Source organism: Crocodylus porosus, unplaced genomic scaffold (genome assembly GCF_001723895.1).
Source record: "Crocodylus porosus isolate Cpor-Errol unplaced genomic scaffold, CroPor_comp1, whole genome shotgun sequence".
NCBI classification, from domain to species: Eukaryota; Metazoa; Chordata; order Crocodylia; family Crocodylidae; genus Crocodylus; species Crocodylus porosus.
In genome coordinates, this window is record NW_017728915.1 from 32,458,487 (window position 1) to 32,473,469 (window position 14,983).

General features: G+C 44.8%; 1 long non-coding RNA gene across 1 annotated transcript in view; it reads left to right on the forward strand.

Moving 5' to 3' along the window:
• Nucleotides 1-310: 310 nt before the first annotated feature.
• LOC109310641 overlaps nucleotides 311-14,983 on the forward strand; it is a 33,862-nt gene continuing 19,189 nt past the window's right edge. The window contains exon 1 of the long non-coding RNA XR_002101279.1: nucleotides 311-624. This is a non-coding gene — a long non-coding RNA (uncharacterized LOC109310641). The remainder of the gene's footprint in view (nucleotides 625-14,983) is intronic.

The window sequence follows — 14,983 nt, forward strand, 5'->3', positions numbered from 1 at the left end:
CTACAGTTCAGCTTGGAAGCTGAGGGCATTAAACCAGGTTTATAATGACAAAGTTTTGCCCTGTGGTGTTTGAATCCTGGCTTTAAGGACCACTTCTGAAACTCTATGCAGTTTGCTGCTTTGTTTCCCTGGTCTTATAGGACCTGATCCAAAACCCGTTGAAGTCAACAGAAGTCTATTCATTGGTATAGCCTAGCTTTGGATCAAGCTGGTACAATGTGTTGCTCACTGTGATGATAAAAAGCAAATGACACTGAACATGCTCAGCATTTCCAATGGCACTGGTGTAAAAAGGAAAGCGGCTCTTTCTGGCTGACTGATCATCCTGCACGGTCTATAGAAACATGAACCAGACACAGTGCTTATCCAGTTCATCTTTCTGCTCTATCAGGTCAATGCAGGAGATCACAAAATGAGAAAATTCAGTGGTCGCTCTTCTTTAAGACACGTGTGAATGGCCACTGCTTCTAAGCCAGAAAAACATTTTTGTAACGGTGGGTTGCCAGACAGACACGGCTAGGGGGAAATGCCACTTGCTCAGAACAGCTGCCTTGTTCCAGCCTCCAGGAACCACACCGCTGCCTTGAGCCTTGAATTTTGCTTCTCCCTGAACCCCAAATCCATGTAAGTGCCAAAAAAAAAAGCAAGCTCCTGAATACTGGCTAAGTGTTTCCTAGGGGTGAAAGTCAGGTGCTTAATATCATGACAATCTGGTCCAGAGGACATCAGATCTCATTGAAGGGGTAATGCCTATTGCTTAATGAGCAACAAAGCTGGATTTTTGTGTGTGTGCTGTTTTATACATCTCCGTTCCCTATGTGGCACACCACTATAAGGAGCAGCATCTGATCATTCAATTCATGCCAAAATGCCATGTCTCTCTTACCAATCACTTTGAGCCCTACGAAGTTCTTACTAACATTGACAATAAATAATGTGCCTGGGAAACTGAACAATAGCTTCTCCCAAAGCTTCTTGAAAAATGGAAGTCTCTTTCCTTTTACCAAGAAGAAGAATCTGGGTCCTCAGCCCATTTAAATTCACCACCACTATTGCGGATACTTTTTATCCAGATAAAAAGTCAACAATAGATTTACCTGGAGTAGCAATCACATTAGCAGAACTGCCCTTATGTCCATCTCTGCATTCGGAGAACTGAGTAAAGAGCAGTGAACTGTGCAGGCTTAATTGCTGTTAGCAGTTTTTAGTCTGGATACTTCGACACACTATTTTCTATTATGTATTAAAAGAGAACCCAAAAAAGATTGTAAATAAGAACGAAAAAAAAAGAATCAACAGAAACACAGGAAGGAAGAGACACAATGTTAGATTTGTGAACATTATGAGTTCTGTTGTCTTGTTGAGTCCTTGGCTATAGTGTTTGACTCATATCACTACCTATTTGTTTACAAGGGGAACATGTGCCACCTTAAATATCCTCTCTCCCTGATGGACACAGGACCTCTATTGGATCATGACTTCCTACGCTCCATTTGGAGCTGTTTGTCTTTGTATTTCAACTTGATACATGTGCATCGTGTACACCATGGTCTGTCAGTCTACATCAGGCTGCATCTTATCACTTATAGAAACAAATTAAGGCAACATGATTGAACTGTAGATGTATATCGCACGCCATTATAAAGTTAATAAAACTTTTGTTTTGATGGAAAGTGTATTTGATGTGCACAAAAACCACTCTTTGGATCATATTTTCTCCTCTCCTGGCAGGTTAGAATAGTTATTTTTAAGTATGTAAAATTTGAGACTTACAAGCTAACTCAGTTAATATAATTTTATTGAAATATACTTCTAAAACTGTCCATTTTGATTTTTTTTACCCCTCACTGTTTACATGAGTATCCTCTGGCTATCTTTGCAAGATTATTCCGGTTTCTCATTTATTTCACCAATTATTTTACATTCTTTGAAAGACCCATTCTGACATGAAGAGAGATAAGCAAGCTCTTTATAACCCATTACAGCTACCCCGGCATTTGATTACATTAAGCCAGCTTCATAGCAACCAGAAGCAAGCAATTGGGGTTGGATAAAATAAGAACCAATCCAAACTTTAGCCTGCATCTTAATCTGAATTCCAGGTAATCATTTTTTTTTGAGGTACCAACATCTTTTTTAAATTGTTATTCTTAGATGCCTTATAACTTGGTGGGGCAGAAAAACAAAAGTGTTGAAATGCGAAATGAAAAGCAGTTCAGCTTTCAATCCATCCTAAATAAAGCTGGCATGCGGTACAGTTGGATGAGCAGGGGTAAATTTCTGGAGGAACGATGGCCTTCGATTTCAAGCAGAGCCGGGAATCAGAAAATACAAAGGTCCCGTCCCCACTTCTGTCGTACATTTGTAAGTGTGACTGCGTAAGCTGCTTAAAAGCCCTTTTTCAGCAAGGTACTTTAAGCACGTACCTAACTTTTAGCACAAGTAGTTTCCCAGAATTCAGCTGAAGTTAACAGGACTGTTCATGTATTTAATGTTAGAGCTGCGGGGAAAAAGGATTTTTCGGTTTGTTGGCCAAGTCAAAAAAAAGTTTGCAAAGCAGTTCAGTTTGGGAATTTCGTTTTTATTCTCTCCGAGTGAAATAAAAAAAAAAATCTAAGTGGTTTCACTTCAAATCACTCTGAAATGCTTTGTTTACCCCAAAGCAAAATGACATGTTGTTTTTGGCTTATTAGGATGTATAATATTTACGATAACCATCTGTTTTGATTTTTAATTAGGTGGGAAATGCTCTTTCAAAAACCGCACCATGAAATGTTTTGGTTTGAAAATGGTGAAATGTTTAAAAAACATCTCAGAAAACTTCTCCCAGTATTCTTCAGCTAAAAGGGATACAATTTGACCTAAAGTTGTGAGTGATTTTGGCCCCCCAATGCATTTTTTGAGAAATTTACTTGTCATTGAAAAAAAAAATTCACCCAGCTCTACTTAAAAGTACCTTAACTGAATCAAATCCTCAATATCAGTTAGCTCATTATCCAGCTAGAAAAGATAAGGATGATAAAACTGCTGCACCTAATAGGGATGTTTTGCGCATCTACTTGTTAACAGTTTGTAGTGTGAAAATGTCTATGGTGCCTAGATACCAGATCGCTTGACATTTTAAGGGGACAAATAAAATTTCACTGAATTCAAAAGGAATCTTTCTACTGACTTTAATGGCAAGTCTTTAATAACTAATTAGCTAGCTCAATAGAGATAATAGAAAAAATAGGATACAGTGCTTTGTAATCATAGAGGGCACTATGTAAATACAAACTACCACTACTACTATTATTATAGCTATTTATTTGAGTTTATATCTATTGTATTTGAGTTTAAATTAATAAAATGAACATGGATATTCCATTTTGTCTGCCAGTCAGGAGTAAACACAAATCTACAAGATATCATGGGGACTGTTGCACAGAGCTCATTTTTCATGTCCAAATAATTATGGTAATTATGGCAATAATAATTCTCCTCCATAGCAAGAGGCCTGATACGACTTTTGCATTCAATATAATCATTAGGCACAACTCGCTCTGTCCCTTGCTCGCTGGGATGGAGTTTCAGGACTATCTCCAACAATCAGGTGTCAGGTTGTTCAGACTGAAATTTTCGTTTTTCATTATATTTGACATGTTTGCGACGGAGGTTTGCTACAGACTCGTAGCCTATGGCATTGGGCAGGAGAGATGAGGTTCCTCTGAAATTTAGAGCAAACATACACAAAAAGAAAATGTATAAAACATCGAAATGACAGCTTGCTGAGGTGGCTTTTTGTCAGAACAGCTTTAGCATGGTCACACGTTGATGTGCAGTAGCTGACACAGTTTGCTGTGATGTGGGGAAACAAAATCAATGCTGGATGCGCCTAGCAGACCAGGATTTGCTACAAGAACAGATTTCCAAAGCAGGTACAACAGGTGTGCCAACAAAACGTCTCATGTACCAAGTGACATGTCCACGCAGCATGCCTGCATCAAATAACTTATTCAACTTTGTTGAGATGAGTTCAAATGACCTGATCAATGACCTGCCGCTCATGTCCATCCCTATTTTCGCAGTATTGTTCTACCCTATGTGAGCAACACCACAAAACTAGGTCAAAGCTAATAAAAGAAACCCAGAGACAGAATGCGAGTATAGGATTTGGGGAAAATCCTGCCTCAGTTTGATGGATGATTCTCTCATTGTCTTCACTGGAGCCAGAGTTTTGCCCTTATCTACAGAGACAAACAGACGGGTGCTGGTAATGCGAGTGTCACGTCTCCCAGGTATTATTTTAACAAGTACAATATTTGAATATCTGGGATAGCTTTGAAACATCCTTTCTAAGAGCTCCCTACACTTCAGCCCTGCAAAGAGTTACTCACATGCTTAACTTTAGCTTATTAAAACTGAGTGTGCGCTGATATCTTTACAGTGTCAGGGGCCTAGGTTTCAATCATCCTCCGTCCAGCTGATTTTGCGAGAGTAGCAAGGACATGGGAGTTACTAGCATAAAATGATGTGGTGCAGAGGTGGTGGCATCCAGGAGTGGGAAAAATATTCCAGTTCACAAAGTGTCTTGTGATTCTTGAGAATCTCTCTTTTATTATTCCACTTCCATTTTACACAGTCTGAGCTGGCACAAAAAAAAACTTTTCGGATTAGCAACCGTGTGAAGGATGTTCTGGCAAAGAGGTTGGCAAAATACGCCCCTATTTTCATCATCCCTAAAGGTAGCTTGTCCACTTGAAAATGGGGAATTATAAAATATTCACACTAATTATTGCAGCCTATAATAATGAGGAGATAGGGGAAGTTTTGTGTTCTCACCGCTTTTAGCAGATACGTTGCATCTCTTTCATTTATGTTCGTGTCGGCTTTATGTTAATATGCCTACCGGCATGCAACAGGTGACCTGTTATAATCTGGGTGGTGGGGGAGGAGAATAAAAATATCTAGAAAAGGAATACAATTGATTTGTGCACTTGGCTTTTTAAATAGCAAAACAGGACCTATCTTAGCTGTCACCACGTATTTCGGCCTTCTTTGTTCTGAACTTTCACTCCGAGCTCATGTCTAATGCTGCAGGGGAATCTCTTTACCAAGGACGTACGTATACGCAAATATGGCGATTATGCCCACTTTGTGGGCACGAATATGCCCACTTTTTGGCAGCTGTGAATCATGAGAGGAAAAAAGGCCCAAATGACAGATTCCAGGCTCCTAGTCTCTCAGGTCTGTGGGCTGAAAGGAAAATTAATGACACAGTCGACAAAAATGAGTTGTACTCCATTGGCTGGAGTGTAGGGCCCCCAAAAGATCGAATGTACTGTACATCTTGTACAACAACCCCTCCATCAAAATGACCATGCCATCACCGGCTCTTACCGGCATGCCTAGATACTAAGGAAATAGAGAAAAAAAATTGTAGGCAACCCGGGGGGAAAGATGGTCATTTTCCATGACAACTTTTAGCGAACGTTGTACTAGTTTTTTTAATGCTTTATCTGTGTATGAGACACTTCACAGCCCGCTCCCCCGCATCTGTATACTGGCAAGTATAAAACTGTATGCTCTCGAGATTTCAATTAAAAGTGACCTAAGCACTTTCTGTGTTTTGACTTATGAATGAGAAAGAGAGGAACAGGAGGAAAAAATAATTGGATGAGCCACAGTTGCTTACATTCAACACAATAATAATAATTTGAACAAGGATGATGAGTAGGAGGAGAAGAAAGGGCTGAGAATAAACACAAGCCCCAGTCGTGGAGTCCGGTCTCAGCGCATCACTTCAGCTCGGACGGACAGACAGATTGACTGACACGTCTCTCCTCTTGTCTCTACTCTCCAAGCATAGGTGAATAGGTTAGTTTTCATCATTTCAGGAAATTATGGGTGCAACTGCACTCTTGCATGCAGGGGCGTCAAACTCATCCGGGTCCACAAGCAGGATGAAAGGCACAGGGCCCATGGACCCCCTGCCGGCATGCCTGGACTAGCACCCATGGCACCTGGTATGGGATGCTGTCCCCAGCAAGTGCCGTGGGCCCAGGACCTGGCCTCCGTGAGCGCCATGGATGGCGTGCGTTTCTGGCGCTGCGTGGGGCAGCAGGTAGTCCAATGGGGCAGCACTGGGGCGCTGGATTATGGGGCTCTACAGACTAGATCTGGTCTGCAAGCTCCAAATCTGACCCTCTGCCTTTAGTTTCAACAAACCCACGTGTATTTACATAGGGGAGAAGTGCAGCTTTGCCCATTTTACGTCCAGAGAGACCAGCTTTATGCACAGGTCAAAAGAGGAAACGTTTGGCGTTCTCTCGCAGCGGTACGATGTGTTGCAATGCCGTCCATCCTGGGACTCTGGGGGGAATTTCTCCTTCCTATGGTTCCAGAAAAGCTGGCATCCTTGCTATTCTTGGCGCTCTCTTTTCTTTCTCATTTTTGATTCTGTTGATCAAAGACCATCTCTGTTGATTTTGGGGGGGAAAAACACACAAAACAACCCCCCTTCCCCTCCTATTTAGAATGGATGAGAAGAGACCAGGGAACTGTTAAATAATAGCTGGTTTGAATGTCAATCTTTTCCATCCTTGCCATTCTTTCCATGTCTATTTTTAAAACCCAGCATTTTATTTTGCTCTTCCAGAAATGCCAGTAACCGTTGAGCCACGAAAGTCCTTTGCAAATGGACTGTGAAAGAGTTAACAATGCCCTTTCATGCAAAACCGCAAACAACCAGGGGGGGAGGAAAAAAAAAAAAGTTTTTAACTGAGAAGTGGAAAGGATCCAAATTCGAGCCGAGAGTAAAAGCAAAGGGAGAGTCTGAAATGCACAAATCATCCCGGAGTTCACCAAGTTGATAAAGTTATTAAAAAGAAAAAGGGCGAGAGAAGAAAAAAAACAACCCCACAACTTTCAGTTCTGTCCTATCCCTTTAGGCTGTGCAAACAGAGAGAGAGAGACCAGAACAAGTCTGACAGGATAACAATCTACAGCAGCTCTATTCCCTCGGGGCGAGACGGGGAGAAAGAGCATGGCACAAGCTTTTTCTCTTCGGCTGCTCTCTGCTGCGTTCTTGGCATGAGCTGCTTGGGTTTTGCTTGCACAAACTCGGCACTTCTTGGGCTTTTAAAAAAAAAGAAATTATTATTATTAGCAAGTGGGAGAAGAGAAGCTTTAACACAGGCCAGAGGGATTCTGGATCAGGCCAGAGCGTAGGGGTGGGGTTTCCAGGGCCTCTAGCCAGCCATTGGGCCATCCGCTTAGCAACAGTACGAAAAGGGCCAACCGGAGCATTTATCCAGTCGGGCCCCGTTCCAGGGACTTTGTGCCAAATGCTTAACTCCTCTGCCAAGAAAACAAACAAGGGCACTTTTAAAAACTTCAGAGTTAAAGGGTCCCCCCCCTTCTCCTCCACGAACGATCTGCGCTCACACAGTTAATGATCGCTTTCCCTTGACTGCAGGAGTTCAAACTGCAGGGGATTCAAACTTTTGCAGGTTGAAACAGTAGCTCCTACTTTCACTGTCCATGGCCATACCACTTTCCACATCGCAACAGCGGATAGAGTTCGAGCTCTTTAACATTCCCTTATTTCTTATTAAACATTGCTCCCGATCGGGGGAGAATCACCGCAGCCAGCCCTTCTCTTTACGTTCACATTTATATACCTTGCTTGCTAATGCGATCTACTTGTATAACGTCCAAAGCCTTTTAGCTCCTATTCTGTTTTCTCATGTTTTACCACTTTATTTCAATTCCATAAAGGACATGGGAAAAGAAAGACAAGGAATTTAATACACAAAAAGTGGGCTTGGAGTTATAAGTCTGTCCCCAAAGAGGAATTAGAAATCATTTTTGGAATATTCCCTGCCTTTTATTAAAGACATATTTTTAGAACATGCTTAGAAATTAGTCTACGTGAGTGCTCAAGTTGGGGACTCTCCAAAATATTGCTGATGAGAAATCCTGTGTATATTAGGCAGTCGCCAGCCCTGAATTCTGACAGTGAACTGTGTCTTCTTTTCTTGTAAAGCAGAAAAGCAGAAAATTAAGGGCCCATTTCCAAGAGGTGGTGATGTCCTCAGCTCTCCACAGCTGAGGCCCCGCTCATGTGAATGAGGATTGTAGGACTGGAGGGTTGCATTTAACCTCCCAAGGAACAAAGAGAAAATCTTGGTTTTTTGCTCTTGGACATTATGGGTAGTGTTGAAGTGATACAGCAAGCTCAGGCCCTAACACAGGGGCAGGAAATTATTTCAGATGGAGGGCTGCTTAACGAGTTTTGGTGAGCTGTCGAGGGCTGCAAAGGTAGCCCCACCCCTTGACCGGTGCCCCACTCCCCGGTCACCACCTTGGGCTCAGAAGTCCTGCCTCCTAACCCTTGACCTTTGCCACTGGAAGTCCCTTTCCTTGTCCCCACAAGTAAATCAGGCCAAAACTATTTTTAAAAATAAAATTAAAGTATGCTATTGTCAATGTATTGTCAATGTATTGTCAATGTATATAAAATATGTTATCGACAATAACATATTTTAATTTTATTTTAAAAAAATGTTGTCGTGATTTCTGTGTGTTTGTGTACATAGAGATGATTGTATAATAGCTCAAAATGAAGTCTGACCTCATGTATATTGGGTGGAGGGCTGTGGGGGTGTATGTGTTTGGGAGGGCCTGGATGTGGGTGCGTGGGTATAGGGGGGTATGTGTGGATGGGTATGGGTTTCTGGGGGGCTGTGGGATGTGTGTGTGGGGAGGCAGGTGAATCAGTGAGCAGGGCTCCCTCCAGAGGTACGTGGGTGTGTGTGGGGGGTTTGTGGAGGGGGAGGATGTGGGTGGGTGCTGTGCTTGTGGGGTGCATGATTGGGTGTGGGGGAGGTGTAGTTATGGTGGGGTGTGCATGGGAGCCCCCGTGTGCACCCCCCTAAACCGGTCAGTACCCACTCCCGCCCCACAACAGCCCAGAGCCCGCATGCCCTGCAGCGCCTCCCTGCCACCGCCAGGAATGTGCAGCCCCAGTCCTGCCCTGTACCTGCTCTGGGCTCATCCCCACTGGAGTGGATCAGCAGGAACCCGGGCACAGTCCCCACCTAACCTGACCCACCCCACCCTGCCCCATGCCTGCTCCACATCACCCACCCGTGGCGTGTCCTGCCGACCCTGGGCACGCAGCGGGGCTGGGGCAGCTCTGCAGCTGGAGTGCCTTTCTAGGCAGCCCAGATGGCGGCTCTGGCTCCTGCTGCCACGGTAGTGGTGGGGACCCGCATTGCACAGCCCCGACCCCACAGCTCCGGGCTCACCCACCCAGGCTCAGCAGCAGTGGCATGGGACACAAGCTGTTGCTCAGCATGGGCTGGGGGGGTGGGAAAATCGCCAGGCCGGTTTTGCTGCAGCCACCCAGAGCCTGAGTCAGGCGGCCCTACATCTGTTTTGTGCTGCCACCGCTGCCCTGCTAGGCAGCGTGACAAAGGGCAACCCTGCATGGCATGGGCTCTGGGTGGCTGCAGCAGGAACAGCCCAGCGGTGTTGAGGGGGTGGTGTTGCTTTTTCCCCACCCTGAGCAACAGCTTCTGCGCCACCGCTGCTGAGCCTGGGAGAGTGAGCCCCGAGCAGGCGTGGGGCGCATGGGGTCAGGGCTGTGTGCCTGGGTCCCTACCTGTAGCATGGGGCTGTGGCCAGTGGCAGTGGCAGCCAGGAGCTGCTGCCACCTGGGCTGCCTAGAAAGGCCGTGTAAGTGCAGACCTGCTCCAGTCCAGCTGCATGGCCAGGGGGCGGCAAGACATGTGGGGCAGGACTGAGGGACCCACCGTGGGCTGGACAAAGACCCAGTGTGGGCCATATTTTGCCCACTCCTGCCCTAACAGCTCAATTTTATCTTGCATTTCTTGTGCAAGAAGTTGCCATTAACTCTAGCTGGACTATTCACATGGCTGAGGATGGTCAAGTAAAATCTCACTGAAGAGTGACCTTATGTCCATAGGATAAAGCAGGGCACTTGGAGTCATGATTCCTGGTTTCACTTCCTGGCTCTATCACCGATTTTCTGGATGACCCTGGGTAAATCACTTAATCATGAGATTAAGTTTACCCAAGGCAGATGTGTAGTGAGGCTTAAACAATGTTTGTGAAGTGCCCTGAGGAGGAAAGAAGCTATGCACTTGCAAACTACTGGTAGAGCTGGCTGCCTCTACATCCGACTTAAATGCTCAGAGAACTGTTTGGGCAACCACACGCTGAAATTGCACATTTCATTGACACGTCTTTGGCTCTTGCCTGTGTACTTCTTACCACCGTGCACACAATCGTAGAAATTATGCGAGTAAACAGGACATTAGATTAGTTTACATAAACCTTTTTCTGAAAATGTGACAAGGGTTTTTCTGAATTTCATGACTGCGCAGGTCTCAGCTATTGCATTATCTTTAGGTAACTAGAGCTTTGATATAGCCAGGTGCTTAGTTAAATTGAGATTCCCTTTGGGTTTCTAATTTTCCTCCTGTAAAAAAGGTACGGGAAGTTTCCAGAGAAAACCACCTCTGAAAAAACTGAGTTTTCCTATTGTGCTTAAGTGGGGACAGGATTTGATTGCCTAAATCTGCAACAAATAGTGGTGGTTTTCTGTCAGGATACCTGAAGAGATACTTCACTGAATGATCAGTCTCCTGGGTTAATAAAACCCAACTGAAAGGTCTCTTGTGAAATTTTTGGTACCCCATCCTTTTAGACAGGTTAGACATAACCTAGTAGTACTGTGTGTGTGTGTCTACTTCCACTCCCAACCAGAACAAGGAAATACAAGGGCACATAAATGAAAACAACAGGAACCTCACAAAAAAAGAAAAAAAAAAAAGATTTTGGGTTGAGTTTGGGCAAAGGTTCACAGTAGGGAGAGAAGGGAAGGTGCTTCCTATTTATCTTAACCGGTTCTGCTTATCTCCGACTAGAAATTGTTTTGAGGGATGAGGAAGTTCAGTGAAAAATCCATTTTGTTTTGCACAGGACACAGCAGTGTTCACATTTAATCAAATTAACATCCCTTCTACACCAACAAGTTAAATGACACACAGCTCAGTGGGGATTTACTTGACTAGGGACTGTAACAAAGCAGAAAGAGGATTGCAGTATGTTGCCCTATATTGTGTTATATTTAAACGGCCCATGCGTTACATCAGTGATTCCCATATACATTAATTGGTCTTATAACACCTGGTTACACTATATAGTGTAATTTGCCAGGAACATGATATGCATGCATTTCTTAACATGGTTTATATAATCTATTATTAAAGAAAAAAGCTGCATCTGTAATTGTAGTAGAAAATATATTTTACTGACTTTTACATAAAAGCATGCAGTACGCACTGCACCGTGAGCCAAGTAGTACCAGCTCTCAGAAAGCAGCAATTCACATACTTTATGTTCCTGTTGGGAATAAAGTAACAGGTACAAAAATCAACTGCCATTTAATGAGTATTGAACTAAACCCTCAGATTCAATTGTCCCTATATTTTCTAGAAGGGACAGTTTAGTTTGGGATGATGCGGCCTAGATGAGTTGACTGTGTGCAACTTGACTGAGCAGATGTCCCTGGGTAGATTCAGGGTCCCATCTACTCCCGAATGATAAAAATAAGTTTTGTGCTGGTTTTTACTTCTGCTTGCACTGCAGAATCTGCACTGCTATAGAAGAGTGAGCTGGAAAAGGCCCCCGTGCAGGCTCATCCAAAATGTTAAATCAGCTGCAAATTTCAGAGGTTCATTTTGGCAAGGAATAAAGCCTGCAAGAACCTAGGTTGACTGTCACATCGCAGGCCAGGAAGGGGAAAAGTTACCTTGGCAGCTCCTGGTCCTGAGTTAGCTGGTTCACTAGAGCTGCACACCAGCCGAGTATCTTGGCCTTCCTACTTCCAGCAAAAAACTCCCCATCCTGCTGTTCATTTCCAGGAAATAGGATGTTGCTACGGCTCAAGCTGCCTTTCTCAGACTGACCCTTCAAGCCCTTCCCCCTTGTCCTGTAGCTTAACTCCAAAAATATCCAACCCCCTCCACCCAATCCCCCCATACCGATCTATTATCATGCGTGTATCTATTGTGTATTTAGATACCAAGCACCTGAGGTTTGCTGCACTTTTATCCTGGCCTCGAAATCCATAGAAACACAGCATGAATGTGGTGAAAAAACCTTGGGCATTGTAAATTAATTACAGCTTGAACCTTTTTCCATTTATGGTGAGCTTTCTCCTTCCCTCCCAGCCCCCAGGGTATTGCACTGGAAAACACTCTCTGTAATAGGTTTTATCTCATTCTGCCTCCCCTCCATTTTTCCAGCTTCTCTAGCGAATATTTGTCTCTTCTACCTGCTGCCCTGTTAAATCAGCCTCCAAGGCAGTGACATATGCCAGATCGCGGGTGCTGTCACTTTAATTCCCGGTGCTCATATTTTTCTCCTCCGAGTGGGGAGGTGGGGGCAGATGTTTTAGAGCACGGGCCCTTTTGCTGGCTGGCACGCCGAAGTCCTGATGTCTGCTGCTAATTACTGGAGTTGAAATCTTGGCCTTCGCTGACTGTGCCCAGAGTTAAACAGCAGGTTTCTCCCAACCACCGTGGCATCCAGGTGTTCGATCTTGTTCGAAACGAAACCCTGCACTCAGCTACATAACATTTCAGCTGAATTCTTCCCAAGTAAATCTGATTTTTGCCTGGAAACAGACCTCCAGAATACGTGATGGTGGGCTTCGGCTGCCCTGCCCTGCCTCCTTTCCACTGGCTAGCGATTGTTCCTCTAAGGCATGGGAACGGTGGGCCTCAAAATGCAACAGAGATACCACAGTTCCCCTGTGCAAACGAGGGGAGGTCGTCGAGACACCACGAAGGGAAATCCCTCCGTCTCCTGCGTACTCCCAGGTGGATGTGGGGTAGGGAGGAGGAGAGATCTGTAAACAGTTCAGGCAACGGGAACAGAAGCGGGGCATTTCTGTTGCACAATGCATAGACCTTTCGGCTAAAAGCTCTGCACGGGGAGCGTATACATTGGGCCATGCCCATTTTGGAAGGAGACGGCCATGTGGACGTGCTCTGCTGGGTTTCCCTCTAACGCAAGTGTGTGCTGAGCAAAATCCTTTCAGTCTGTGTTTCCATAAGGAACAAGATCTCTACCCTATTGTATGTCGGGAGTGCTCCAAAGCTATTGAAGTCAGTGGAAAAAATCCCAAAGGCCTGGGACATTACAATTTCACAGGGGCAGATTTCCAATCTCTAGCTGGCATGGCAAGGATGCCAAGACTTTTCCTGCCAGTGTGACTAGGCGACCGTATTGTTCTGCTGGCATCTTTTATTTGAAGAGGAGCGAAATCCTAAAGCTTTCAACAGGTTGTTAAAAATCCCAGTTATATAAACCACCTTCTAGCCTCTGATGCCAAATTGGATGCACAGCTCTCAGGTCTTCCTCAGGGCAGGGGGAATGGAAAGCTGATCCAGATTGAAGCTTGAGAGAAAAATATAGCTGTGATGTATTTGTGGGACTAGAAGTCTGAGTTGAGACTGATGTTAATAACAAAAATACAAGAGGGACGAAAACAGGGCAGTCACTGGTTAATAATGCAGAAAGGAGGTGCAGGAAGGATTGCACTGTACGGGAAAGGGATAAAATGGAGCTCAGCCAGGGTCACCGGTCTCTCTCCCACCTCCTACTAAGATCGTATGGGGGGGACTCTGGAGGCTCCAGGATTCAGATGATGCCTCTCTTTTCCTTCCTAACGTACATCTGTTGGAAAAAATTGCCGAGGAGGCAGCCAGAGACTCCACTGCAGAAGCAGTGAGTGCAGGGATTTTTGGTCATTCAGAGGCTTTGAACAGACTTTCTTTGCCTCTTGTGTGCTTCCTCCACCTCCTCCCTCCTCCTGGGTGTGGTGTTCAGTAATCTGTGCCCAAGATACTTGGAAGAAGATCATCTTTATTCAGCGAGGCAGCTCCGACTGCCCCTGCTTAACAGAACATCTGCTTCTGCAGTGCCCTTCTCTCAGGCTCCTTGCATCTGGAAAGCTAAACCTCCTAAAATATACCCGTCCTGATAACGCGTCTTCCTTTTCCAGCCAAAATGCTCACCAACAACATTTCTTGAGCTCGAGTCCAAATACTTAACCAACCTAAACTTACTAGGAGTGTTCAGTTAATCCCTGCAGTACCTTGCACTGTCACTGGGAGGATAAGCCTCTTTCAAACTATCACTGCTACTGTTTTTGAGACATGGTAAAGTTGGTTTCTTCTAGCAGTGCTAAAGCCCGGGCTTTGCTTGTCGTAACCTATTGTGGTTGCTGCCTAACTGAGACCTCCTGGGACAAATGGCCAACTCGATGCCCGTCGTTTCCCTCCCGTCTGGAACTCGACGTGGGAGCATTTATTTTTTCACCTTTATACAGCGTGGGGTTACACAACTTCATAGGACAGCAAGGCAACTTCTTGTGATACCACTGCTAATTACAACCATCAGTTTAATAGATTCATAGATGTTAGGGTCGGAAGGGACCTCATCAGATCATCGAGTCCGACCCCAGGCAGTCGCAGGGCAGGGCAGGAAAGAGCGCTGGAGTCAGCGTTGCCCCCCGCCCCCTGCGCCAGTGAATTTGTAGGTGGCAACAAGATCACCTCTAAGCCTTCTTTTTTGGAGGCTGAAGAGATCCAGGTCTCCTAGTCTCTCCTCATAGGGCTTGGCCTGCAAACCCTTAACCATACGAGTGGCCCTTCTCTGGACCCTCCCTAGGTTATCCACATCCTTCCTTTCCATCAAAAATAGGAGCTGTACCATGTTTGTGAAATTGTGGCAGCTCCCAAACCCCCAAATCATGCATAGATGCATTATCTTTGCTCAGTTTTATCAGTCTCTCCACACATCTGAAAAGCCCAATTTTTCTTTCATTATAGGCATTTGAATTCTCCGTTTTCTGCTAAACAAGATGCCTGCAAGTGATAGACAATCTTTCACTGGTGCTATTGGA